Source organism: Convolutriloba macropyga, chromosome 1 (assembly GCF_964194025.1).
Source record: "Convolutriloba macropyga chromosome 1, txConMacr16.3, whole genome shotgun sequence".
Taxonomy (NCBI): domain Eukaryota; kingdom Metazoa; phylum Xenacoelomorpha; order Acoela; family Convolutidae; genus Convolutriloba; species Convolutriloba macropyga.
Genome location: NC_134468.1, coordinates 9,853,557 through 9,866,485, shown reverse-complemented (window position 1 = coordinate 9,866,485; position 12,929 = coordinate 9,853,557). Strand labels below are relative to the sequence as shown.

Sequence of the window (12,929 nt, the reverse complement as noted above, 5' to 3'; positions counted from 1 at the left end):
AATAGATGTTTGAGGTTTAAAAAAATCGTTACACCACCAAAATTTCAATTGAACTAAATATTGACATGCCTCATTACCAAAAAACCTGCCATTAAAAAGACTACCAGAAAAAAACAACAAAAAAAGCAAAATAAATAATTTCCCGGCAAAAACTCTATCTTAGTTTAAAAGCACCTAGTAACAAGGTCAAATTACAATCAGACAAAACCCTAACTACACAAATTATTTTCTTCCTAACTAAACATCAGATGGGATTTTTCATTAATAAGATTAAGATAACAAGTCGACAAAAAGAAGAAATAATAAGACGAAATTCAAAAATCAATCAACATTTTTTCAATTCAAATAATTGAAGGTCCTAAAAATAATTAACTTTTAACAAAATAAAATTTGATAAATTCACTAAAACGTCATAATAAAACCAATAGCACATGTCTCTGGTAAGACTAAGTCATAAGAATGGACTAAAGATAAAGAAAAACTCAAAAAAATACGAAAAATGAATGGCAAACCTTGCGAAAACACAATTTATTGAAGCCATTAAAATCATTAGCTGTTATCTAAATTTTATGTTTTTTTATTTCAAATTCTATTTATACTAATCCAGCTACAAATACAATGGTTGAATAATTAAGTTCAATTGGACCGCATTTGAAAATCATTGGGATCTGTTATTACGCGACTGTGCTAATGGAAGAGAGAAAAAAACAAAAGTGCACCACTCACAAAATTTTTATGAAAACGCACATTGTCCATAGAACAAAACATCAGTTACCTCATAATATCAGTAAACATGTTAATTTTAAAATACAAGGATTTCTGTGGGACCTCTCAATGATGAAAATAAGTTACAAGTTGACGAAGAGAACAACAAAAACTGAAAAAGAAGAAAAATCCTTAAAAATCTTTAAAAATTTATTATCACAAACTTTCAGACTATTCGCAATAAACTGACTGCTCTGTGCAATATCATTCAATTATTCCCAAGTTGCAAGTTTATTGGATCAGTCAGCATTATGAAAAAAATTGAGCGCAAAAAGTGTAGAAGCAATTGAAAAATCTTTTCATTTAACACTTTTTTAATTTCATTTAATTGTTTTCGGAAGCAATGCAATTGTTCTGTTTAACAATTTGACTTCAATAAATCAACAAACATAACAAATGCAATAACAAAACCACGAAATTCTTGAGAAAACCCGCAGTATCAACGAAATTACATTCAAAAGTTTTCAACGGAAACTAATAAATACGCAAACTGGTGCCTCGATGAGACAACAAGGATGTTTGTCATTGATAAGTCATCAATAAGACATTACAATAAGTCATTGACTATGAAAACAGCAACAAATACAGGCAAAATCCAAAAATTAGGTAGAAAATTGCGAGAAGAATGTGTCGAAGCCATTTAAACCATATTTTTCTCCTAAGACTTTATGTATGACCCATGACAAATTCTCTATAAAACAATGCAAATATCAATAATACTATAAATTGTTAAAATTCCAAAAGAAACTAACATTACGAAAAAAAATTATGAAGCCCAGTGCATCGAAGTTATAACACGAATAGTTAGAGGATAAAACCGTGGTCTAGATTTTGTTTGAAGTAGAAAAAAATGGGGTCCGGTCGTTAGTGACTTACAATTCACGAAAATAAATTCAAGGTCGGTTAATTTTCCAAAAAAATTGCGGAATATTATTTATAAAGTCTTCACAGCCATTAAATTCAATAGTTCTAAAAAGGAAGTCAATGAATACTCTCAATTGGAGCGTATGCCTCGATTGGAGAAGGAATATTTGTCATGCATAGGTAATCAATATGTCATCACAATAAGTCTAATGACTATGGAAAAAACAACAAATAAAGGCAAAAACCAAAAAAAAAAATCAGTAGAAAAGTACGTCGAAGGCATTTAAACCAAAAGTTTTTCCCTGAAAACTTTATCCATGCTCGCCCTAACGTCTTCTCAAAGCCATTGGAGGATATCAGTATCAGCCATTAGCTGTCCACTGAAAACTCTAGATAGGTTCACTTACAGCTCAACTCATTGCACTTTTAACCATAGGACTCCAAACGCTCAGTAAAACCTCAAAAAGAAAATCAAATTTTCATTTAAAATTACGAAAGCTCAGATTGGAAAGCAAAAAAAAAACGAGCGATTCCTTGAAGACGAATTTTTGTTGTTCTTTGGGCTTCATTTGACTGTAAATCAGGTTTGTCATTAACGGAGTCTCGTTATGAAAAGTGACTAGTCTCTAGAAGAACCAAGAAAACAATAAAACATGAAAAGTTTTCTAAAAAACAGCCCTCAAATAGAATTTGAATTTTTTGATAGTAAAGTTCCCTATGAGACCGCAACTAGTCTTTTTCATCGCTATTCGTCTATTAAAAACTCAAAATTGATTCATTTTGAGGCGTGAAATGTAATTTTGAATTAGTATTTTAATTAAAAAAAAGATATTATTTTGAAGAAAAATTACACTAAAAGTGAACAAAACCATGCCGTGTTCACACAAAACTTCAATCCTCGATTACTCCTCGAAAAATCTAAATGCAAAAAATTTTTTTGTTTTGAATTCTACGCTACACGAGCTTTTTAATGATACCAATCACATTTCTCTACATTGAATATATCCAACGGCCAAAATTGTCTGAACAAAAAAAACTATTTGATTATATAGTTTCTCCCCCCCCACAAGTGGGGTCGGAATAACTAGCTGGTCGTTTTATAGAGTATACTTTAAATAATGATCATTACAATTATGGTACCAACATTATGATACGATCACTACAATTATGATGAACATTTAGATGAACTATTTTTCTCTAATTTTCAAGTTTGGCGTCTCATGTTTCCATGTTTCCATATTTTGCGACCAAGTAATAAACAACACCGCGCTACTACAGGCAGACATAAAGAGAGAATTTTGTCAATAAAACTGACATCAGATAGCATTTTTATACGTATTTGTGTTTAATAAACAATTGCGCGGAAATTATTCTTTCTATGAGGAAAAAACAGAAAAATTGACAGTTTTCATATCGCAGTGATCAAATTTTCAATCCCTTAAATTAGAATTTGAAAACACTCGGCCCGACGATATGGGACGTAACCAACTTATTTTTGGCAATGGAAAAATGTGAGCTATTAAGTTTCCACTTACTTATTAATTTGACGATTATTACGTCAGTTTGCTGTGAAAGTGGAATCAAATGTAATGTTAGATAACTATTACATAATATTGTGAAATCATATTTAACCTTACATAACTATTATGTAATATTGTTCAGAGTGAAGCCGAAAAAATCTGAGGCGACTAAACAAGTGATCTTAATTTAGATGATACAAATGCTGACAATGTTATATTCTTTTTGAGATCATGCTTGATTTTTGATTTTCAGTAATTTCAACATTGAACAACGTATCTTATTAAAAGCAAATTATCGCAAAAGAGGTTTTTGAAGCGTTTCAGTTATATTCCCCACAATTCTTGAACCGCTTTACTGATAATCTAATATACGCAAAAGTTTACAATGTCTTCTTTTATCGTAATGAATCGTAGTAGTGATATCTTGGTAAAATCTCAGCAGCTGAATCATTTTTCTGGATCAGGTATTCAGTGCGTTCATTGTTTTACATGAAAAACGTTCAGTCCTCTATTAATCTATGTGTCAGCACATGCGATTTAAAGCGGAAAATGTGTACGTTCAAGGAAACTTGTTATCTCATGAGGTAAATTGAGGGTATTGCACAAGCCACGACCCATATACTTTTGCTTAGTTCAACGTCAATTCGAGTTCAAATTCATCTAAAATCTGAATTTGTTGCTTTTATGAGAAAGGAAATTTTCTACAACATCTTTTTATGGAAAAAGTTTAAACTGTCTATTTGCATTTATTTGCTTTATAAGGCCGCCTAACAATCTCTTCCGCCAAATTAACGACAATTCATGAGCTTTGTAACCAAATTCAGCTGAGAACTGTAGGCATCAATTTTGTTGAAAACGATTAGAATAAAAAACGCGTTAACTTCTCAAAGCTCGACCTGTAGCTTGATTGACCATTGAACGAGTGTCATGATTTTGCATAAAAATTTGTTTTCTTTTGAAAAAAATACACAAATCATACATAAACCAGTCAACAGTCCACCAGTTAATCATTTCTGTAATCATATTACATCATATTATGCAGACTCAAATTTCTTTTTAATTCGTCAATCTAAGGTCGGTAAAGTTTTTTCCAATAGGCCACCAAATGAGTGACTTGGAAGTTTCTGATATTTATATTTTTTGCTATTTATGAAATTAAAATCTCCATTTTAAGCCCCACCTGGCAACATAATTGCACCAATATTTTTGAAATTTTACACAAAACCTTTGGTTGGTAATTTTAACAGAAAGTTATAATTCGAATGATGCCCTCGAAATGGTTTGAAAGGAGATAAAGCTTGAGGTAGTATCAATTTGTTTTAGAAGTAAACCCTAAAATTGTTATCGCAGGATAAATAGCCCAATAGCAGATTTCCAGTTTGAACTGTGGTGTACAAAGTTGGGCTCTTAGAGTTTAGATTAAACGAGGAGGCTCGTTAATGTGCGTTCGCACATGATGTTCCGACCCACGCTCACCTACATTTTGAACTTAACTGTCAACCAAATGAAGAGATAATCAAAAAAGATCTTTGAGTGTAAAAAGATCGTTACAAAAACTACTAAAAGGAATTACATAATGCACGCCTCGTTACAGCGCTCACAAGATCTCACATTAATATTAAATATCTATAAGAATACGGGAGAAAAAAGCCACAGAAAAGAACTAAAGATCTAGAGAAATTGAAAAAATTACAAACAATTTGCCGAAACAAAAAAGTACGCAAATATGCATAAAAAGAGAAAAAAGGAACACATATTTTTGCCGCTAAAAAACTTTTATGAAAACGCATATTGTCCAACAAACAAAACATCAGTGAAGACATAATATTAATAGTCATTTTAATGTTCGATCTACAGGGAAATGGATGGGGCCTTTCAATGATGAGAATTAGATAGAAGCTGACAAATTTAACAACAAAAACAAAAAAGTTTAAAAAGAAAGTTTAAAATAAATAATATTATAAAATTTGAGGCTATTTGCTATGAATTTACTGCATTGAATAAATTTTTTTGTTCAACACTCAGTTAGAGGCTTATGAGACCTCTTAGCTCTTCATTAATACACACAGAATGAAAAACAGGCAAAAACAACAAACTGAAAAAAAGTTGTGATAGAAAACTGTCGAAGCCATTAAAAGATGAACTAATAATTAAAAACTTTTTCATTTTCAAATAATTTTTTTTTGTAAGAATAAAATTTTTATTTGAAATAACATGACTTCAAAAATCCAACAAATTTGAACAAATATATTAAAAGCACGAAATTTATTTTTAAAAAACCCATAGAATCAAAGCCATTAAATAGTATAGCTTTCAGTGGAAATCAATAAATAATAAATTAAAATAACTTTTGTTTCGATGAGCAAGCCATAATTTTTGTCAATCTCAAGTCATCAAAAATTGATCACAGTAAGTCGTATGACTATAAAAGCGACAACAAATACAGGCAAAAACCAAAAAAAAATTAGTAGAAAAATGGGTGAAGACAGTGTCGAAGCCACAAAAACTATAAGTTTTTCTCCGCATTTTTCATGTGTGATCTATTGAAAGTCTTCAATTTAGAAAAAAATATGGAAAGTCGTGGCATCCAATTCATAAAGACACTAGATAAATGATAAAACAGCTGACCAGATTATTTTTTGTTCAGTAAAAAAGGAGTCCTGTCAATAGTGAGACTAACTTACAGTTCACAGAAGCAAGTTCAAGATCGGTTAATGTTTAAAAATTTTTTTCGAAAAATTAAATTTAAAGTCTTAAGAGCCATTAGCTTTCCACTCAATTTACTACAAAGGTTCTCTTACTGCTCTTTTGGGAAGCCAATTGCACTTGTAGTTGACGAGTCTATGTCATAGGACTACAAAATGTCATTAAAATTTCAAAAATGAAATCAAAATTTCAATGAAAATTACAAAAACTCAAAGTTGGAGCCAAAAAAATGAGCGATTCCCTTAAAAGGAATTATTTGTTCATTGGGCATTATTTGACTGTAAATGAGGTTTGCCATGAACAAAACTTGGAAAAAGTGACTAGTCTCTAAGTGACTGGAAAAAATAAAATAAATTTGAAATTGTTTTTAATATCTCAGCTCTCTAATAGAAGTCGATTTTTATAGTAAATTTACGTATGAGACAAAAAATACCCTTGTTTATAACTTTTCGTCTGTTGAAAACACAAGATTGTTTCTTTTGTAGCATAAAATCTTAATTCGAACAAAAAAGTTAGCAAAATCATGCCAAACATCACGTGTTCACAAAAAACTTTAAACCTCGATAACTCCTCGAAAAACACGAAATTAAAAAAAAATCTTTTAATTCCGAACTCTACGCTGGACGAGATTTGTAATGATACCACTCACATTTCTCTACAATGAATATATCGGTCGGTCAAAATTATGTGAACAAAAAAACCATTTGAGTATATTGTCCCCCCCCCCCCCCCCCCCCCACAAGTGGGGTCGGAACAAAAAGTTTCTTATTTTTCAAGCCAAGAATTTTTGTCAAATTCTTCCTTGTGAATCATTTGTAAACCTAGTTTTACTTTTACTAGCTACTCAAAAATCTGTGTTCGACCAAAAATGGCAATCCTAGAACGTTTCTTTTTTAGTTATTTATAGAGATTATGAAAAAAGCACGAATTATGTACACTTTAAACTTTTTTATAGAGGCAATTTCTATGACTCAAAAAAAATCGTCGTCTGCGAAAGTTTAATGATAACAGCTATCCATATAGTAACAAGTTTTTAGGCTGTTAAAAGGCGGTCATCAGCTTAAATCTTTCGTATATTATATAAAGATATCATCAGAAATCAGAAAATATCGGTAATTATAAGTTTAGTGAATTTTAAATCTCATTGACCTTTCTTGTTCGTGTATTTGACCGCATTTTATACACTCCGGTTTATCCTATTTGAACTCCAGATGGCTTATACAAAATGTCACTGACATTCACAACAATGCACTCGTTTCAAACCTTTAAGATTTTAATAACACCTCGAAGATATTTTGTAGATTTTGAGTTAATCCCCCCCCCAGGTCTGAACTCGGTCAAAATACACAAACAGTATCGATCTGGAATAATTTAATAAACAAACCGCGGGCTCCTATAGTTAATGTTAGTTTATGTTATGACTGTCAGCGCAAAACATTAACTAGATCCAATATCTCAACAAGAATTCTCTCCATGTTTTCTCAAATGATCGTTTTATTTGCGTTTCCCAATTTTATTGTTCCTCGCCAGACTATCTTGCTGGGAAAGATTCTAAACAAAATTAACGCAAGCAGAGACTAATTCCTTCACGCCTAATGAAATTTTCCCAATATCACAGACGGAATTCAATTAAAGTTGGAAATTTCAAAAGAGAAAGCGCGGTGAATAATTGCAGTATCAAAAATATCGAGTTGAAACGGGTTGAGAATGCGATTATTATCTCGCCTCTTTTAAGAAGCTATAGATTGAGAGATACTGTTTGTTTATCAGTTTTTCAAATGAATTTATCATATAGCCCACAATTTCAAACAGAAAATGATTAGATCGGTCTGCCGATGCCGATTTTAAAGTGAAACTGTAAAAAAAAATTGAATTTTTTTTTCAAAATGAGAGAGAAACCGAGTCAAGGAAGCTTGGAAAAGTTTCTTCCCGCTTACTCGTTTTATTTTTTTAACTTTCTGCAAAAATATATTTAAGAAGTTGAATTTTTAATGCACGATTGATATTGGAGTTCTAGCTATGAAGTTTGACAGGTTAAGAAATCAAAATAGGCCAAAAAATTTTTGATGACTCTTTGCAGGTAATGAAAAGGAAGAATAAATCCGACGAATAATTAAGAAATGAAAAAAGTATGAATTGAAAAAAGTAATTTTTGAAACACGAATGAGTTACAGTTTCCGCCAAAAAATTGTGAAATTCAAAGTTTTAAAAAAAGACAATTCTTTATTGATTCTGGGCAGGTGATAAATTAGTAAGAATTCAGAAACTGAGAAGATAGCAAATGTTGTATTTTATTTTAGTGATTTTGAAAGTAACATCATATAAATCAACAGCTGCGCGCCAAACCTACATAAAAACCTACAATTAAAAAAAATCTTTAAGCATAGGGAAAAAACAAACAAACTTTTAAAGGATAGAAATTCGTAATCATTCATTTGTTGGCTATCTACAGTGGTTATATCAGTAAAATCAACAACAGCGTAAATTCTCAGCTATTAGTTTTCATATTAGATACATGAAATCTAAGTTAAAATTTTTTATCTTTAGAAGCCAAAAGCTGGTGACAAGTCATTATTTATTATTATTGTTTTTTTTACAAAAAATGAATGGTGATATTCAAAGGAAAGGTGCGTTGGCAATTCATATTCGAATTGAATCAACAAATGCATAAAGTAGGAAAAGAAAAGGAAACGAAAAATATAATAGTAGAAGATAAAGATTAATACATTAACCTCTCTGTTATTTAATGCAACGCTCATGAATAGTTTACGTGCCCAAAGCATCTTCAAAAATCATTCTTTCTAAATAGTTTTTACATATACATATTTAACTTTCTCGGTTGCACTTTAAGTTGGTCATAACCACTCAGAAATGAGATAGAGCTGTCGCCAAAGGTCGAAAACAGTACTAAATGTGTTGATTTCAGTAGAATTTCGTACTAAAGTAATTTTTATCTGTTTACAAACTCAAATCTTTCAGAAGTTTAGCGGTACAATAATACGATATAGTGCTCACACAGGAGAACGCTTGTCAATGAAAATAAAATTTCCAATACTTATCCTCTCAAAACCTGTATTCTTTTCTTATAATTCTTCAATATATGAAAAAAAAACGGGATATTAAAAAATAAATGGAGCAATTATTTGACTTCGTAAATTAAACTATTATTGTCTAACAAAATCCTCAAATAATTTTGTTTAAATTCAAAAGTTATTTAACTTTGCAAAAATAAATTTAGCGGTTGCAAAAATAAATTACATATACAGGTTAATATTTTGAAACAGATATCAAGATTCTTAATAAGAGTTTTCTTCCAAAATTCTACTGTATTCACTAATGATGAAGAACAGAAATTAGTTGCACCTTTCTCAACATAATATCCGATGTACTCACTGCTCAAAATTTGATTTTAAAAATCTTTGGAGTTTTAAAAAGAAAAATTTAGAAAATTAACTTGAAATTTGTATAATATAAAATTTCCTTTTTTTCTATTGTTTTTTCTCATTAAATAAAAAGAATTTTAATCCTGTCTATTTACCTCTACATTTTATTCAGCTTATTGTCCAACTATTGGTTATCACAGTTGTTGAGGTTAAAATTGCAAATAGCTCAACTCTATTCTTGATAGACAATATCGTTTTTCAGTTTTGAGAAAAAATAATATTTAGATCCTTTTAGGATAAAGCATTTTCAAACCACAAAAACTTTCAGCGGCCCGTGTTTGGTTAACCCAATTAGGATTTTTCGTGTTCTTGTCTAATCTAAACATGCTCAAATATGGGTATTTTCATTTCTCAAAAAGGAGATAATAAACCGATAATTACCAGATAATTAATTACAACCAGATGGTTAATTCGTTGAAATTAAAATCAGTAGTTTCATATAAAACGTTATGAACGAATTGATCAGTCTATATCAGAAACTCCCAAAATTTCAAGATCTTTAAACACTCATTTTTTAGCATATCAAGGTTTATCATAAGTAAATGAAATGCGTACTTTATAATGTTTAATTTGAGCTAATTTTATTGCGAATTAATCAAAATTGACTACCTAAGTTTTTGAAACTCCTCCTATAGTTGAAAGAAGGAACAACCTTACTGCAGGAAGACTGATTATATTTTGTCCAATAGCTTATAACACATTCCAGCTTTAATAGTTGTTTTTTTTTTATTTTTCGTGTGTCTAGTATCATAGAGGACAACATTTTGATAAAATCTCAAATTGCCTCACTAAACTTCTTGTAAATGGCGCTGCTATTGCATCATGCAAGATTCGTACGCTTATTTTGCAAGAGATTCGTCGAAGCAAACTATGGAACAGAAAAAAAATATTTAAAAAAAGTTCAGATACAACTCTCTCTGGCAGCAAAAAGCTGAATGCGCAAAATTTTAATGAGCATAACCTACAACTTTCAATAGCTAAATTTCCTCTATTTTTTCTCTGAAAAAGTAACTGCCGAGTAATTTGTCATATTTCGATTGTCAATTCTTTTTAAATGAGAACTAATGAGCTGTCTTTTTAAAAGCAGTTCTTTCTCGTATCGTCTATTAATTGGATAAAGTTGAGATAAACCCTTGATAATGTCATTCCAGTATCTAACCCCCCCCCCTCCTGCCCCCCCCCCCTCACACCAAGCCACACCCAGGCGCACGTGCTATTTTTTTTACTAAGTGACGAACAACGCATAAATTGTAATTTGGGGCATAAAAAACGCGTGAGAGGGGGGGGGGGTGAAACAGAATAGATCCGTTGATTTATAGAGATGGTTAAATTGTCTGTTTTGGGATAAATGAGCGAAATGAGCATTAATTCCCTTTTCCTTTTCAGATTTTCATCTGCTGCAATTTTTATTTCAATCTTTTGTAGTGTTCGCTCTCAAAGGTCTACCGGCGGTTGAAAATGACTAGTTGAGATTTTTATGGCTTGTAAATAGCGCATATTTGCATTTGTAGTTTTAAGTAAATCCGAAATGACATTTTCTTTTAAGTCAAGATTTCAGCAGTTAAATTCTAGTACTGCTTCAAACGGTCTGTTAAAAAGCTTTCGTACAATTGAGACAAGGTTTCAAAAACTATCAAAAGTGACTTGTCGAACAAGATCAAAGCGATATTACAAGGATACCTTTTTCCATTATTTACAGCCGGTTTGAAATTAGTCAGCAAACAAATGAAAGATGACCTCATTCACGAAATACAATTTAAAATATTCATGTTCACATTTTAAAATGCCAAAAGTCTGCAGTGCCAGAAGTCAAAATGCCAAAGTTTACTTAGCCACAAGTTGACTTCCGGTTACTTTCGTCATTTTAAAACGTGTGCGTTTCGTGTAATGAAGGTTACGTGACTCTGCAGAAGTCACTTCGAAATTCTGACTTAATATCTTGAACCGCTTCGCGGTTCTCGATAAACGCCAGAAGTTCTCAGTGACTTCAAGCAGAGTCACTTCCCCAGACGAACTCCAACGGTTATCTTGTAAGATCTTTGCAAGATTCTTGCAAATAACGTTTATCTTGCAAGATCTTGCAAGACTCTTGCAAACAACGTTTATCTTGTAAGATGCAAGATCCGGACGTTTATCTTGCAAAAATCTTGCAAGATCTTGCAAGATAACCGTCCGATTTTGACTGGGGTTAACCATTACTTCGATTTGATCTATACAATGAAATACTTCATTATAAATTGAACCCGGGTTGAGATGTGTGCGATAGATTTTCACTGCTGACAATTGTTGTGATTCTTTTAAGATTTCGACATAAATTCAACACATTCCTGACAAAAAGTTCATACCATTCAACGATTTCATCGCTAAAAAATGTGGGTCTTTCCCATTAGAGACCCTCCGCGAATTTATAGCCCCCCCCCACTATGGTATAATTACCATAATTGGGGGACTTAGTTTATATGACCACTGAACAGGGGGGGGGGGGAGGGAGGGAGGCTATAACGGGAGAGATCCAAAAACGTACAAAATTTTTGGAGAAAATATTTTTCACCGCTTTTTGCTGCAATTTTCCCAAATTTCTCTGGCGTAGCCTCAGCCCAGATATAGATATTCGTTCATCAAGCTCAATTTGAAACCCAGAAAATGTCTACTACGCACTGAAGCTTTTTTTGAACTCTTAAAATGATTAGTAGTAATGTTTGAAATGTTTCAATGCGATGTCCAAAAATTGAAGCGGAAACAAATTTTAGGCCACTAATCCCCCCCCCGCACTACCACCACCACCACCTCCCCCCCCCCCCCCCCCCCCACACACACACACGAATATAATTAAAGGGTTACTATAATGTGACAAGGGCGCTATAATAACATACCCCTAGGCCGATCAAGCTGCAATAAGCAAGTTTTTAAGTTTTTCAAAAATTCAAAGGACAAAATTCAAGTCTGGCGACTTTGAAGGGATCTCTTATTTAAACTTCATAAGACACGTTATACGATGCTGCAGTTATACCCGTCGTAGTTATAAAGTTCTAAGAACTGCAGAAACTCAAATTATGAAAGACTATTGAACTTGAAGGGTTAATAAACTTGATTAAAGATTATTGCCAGATTTGATTGCGCTTTTCACTAAGGGGAACCCTAAAGAAAACAAAGCCTTAATTTATGACATCACAGCCTTTTTGGTTATGCTAATTGAGATATCGGTTCGCTGCACTTCAAATTGCGGAATCGCTTTGAAATGTTGATGGACACAATCGGTGGAAATCAATCTGATGGATTTTGTCAATGGGGTTCTTTCCTTTCTTTTCCACAGTTGAATTTGCAATTGACCTCGTCGTTTCATTCTCTCCCAATGAACCTTGAGGGAGCATTTCGGAAACAGTGGTGGCTTTTATGTTACTCAACCTCGACTTTAAATGGATGTTTGATAGGAGGAAAAGAACAGTTAGAATTGAATCTGTAAATTTCTTTTATAAAGAGTGATAAGATTCGCGTTTGTTTTGGTTTGACGTTCTGAAATATAACGTGGCAGCATTTTAGTAGTGTTTTCAATCGATTACTCGAACAACAATGTTTTTTACAACCACACAAGCGGTGAGGTGGGGTTAGGTTTTCACCAAAAAGTGAATTT

The 12,929-nt window shown here is 32.1% G+C and overlaps 2 protein-coding genes across 5 annotated transcripts in view; one reads left to right on the top strand and one right to left on the bottom strand.

Moving 5' to 3' along the window:
* LOC142334816 (neuropeptide S receptor-like) overlaps positions 1–12,929 on the bottom strand; it is a 311,777-nt gene that overhangs the window by 61,172 nt on the left and 237,676 nt on the right. The window lies entirely within an intron of this gene.
* Positions 1–12,929, top strand: part of LOC142334842 (general transcription factor IIF subunit 2-like) — a 143,557-nt gene that overhangs the window by 630 nt on the left and 129,998 nt on the right. The window lies entirely within an intron of this gene.